General features: G+C 39.9%; 1 non-coding gene across 1 annotated transcript; it reads left to right on the plus strand.

Annotated features, from left to right (window-relative positions):
• Nucleotides 1-315: 315 nt before the first annotated feature.
• On the plus strand, nucleotides 316-422 carry LOC121210368 (small nucleolar RNA R71). Its single transcript, XR_005905481.1, has one exon. It is a non-coding gene; the product is annotated as a small nucleolar RNA R71 (small nucleolar RNA).
• Nucleotides 423-722: the final 300 nt, after the last annotated feature.

Here is a 722-nt window from a genome sequence, read left to right on the forward strand (position 1 = left end):
TCCTCCTGCATTTGAATTGCACCTCATCACTGGATGTACCTGAGTAGAACCACACAAACTGTCAATCTTTTTATTTAAGAGTTCTACCTAGTTAGATAGCATAGTAACCGCATCGAGGTTGAAAACACCGGCTGTTTCGTCAGCTTTGTCCTCACAACTTGCCACTAATAGTTATTCAATGACATCTCCTCAATAAATTCGTAAGCCGCTTTAGGTGTTTTGTTATTCAACGTTCCACCAGCGGCTGCGTCGATGAGTTACCTCGTTGAGGGGTTCACACCATTGTAAAATGTCTGAACCTGTGGCCAAAGTGGTAACCCATGGTGAGGGCACCTTCTCAAAAGATCCTTGTATCTCTCCCATGCATCATAGAGTGTTTTTAGATCCATCTGCACAAAAGAAGAGATGTCATTTCTCAATTCAGCCATTTTAGTAGGGGAAAATATTTAAGTAAAAACTTTTCAATCATTTGTTCCGAAATAGTGATCGACCCTCGTGGTAACGAGCTCAACCACTGTTTAGTTTGGGGTCCTCAATGAAAAGGGAAACAACCGAAGGCGAATGGCATCATCAGAAATGCCATTGATTTTAAAAGTATCGCAAAACTTCAAAAAATTCGCTAAGTGATTGCTTGGATCCTCATCCTATAAACCATCAAACTGAGCAAACTGTTGTATCATTTGAATTGTGTTAGGTTTCAGTTCAAAATTATTTGCAACAAT

This window comes from Gossypium hirsutum, chromosome A11 (assembly GCF_007990345.1).
Source record: "Gossypium hirsutum isolate 1008001.06 chromosome A11, Gossypium_hirsutum_v2.1, whole genome shotgun sequence".
Lineage (NCBI taxonomy): Eukaryota > Viridiplantae > Streptophyta > Magnoliopsida > Malvales > Malvaceae > Gossypium > Gossypium hirsutum.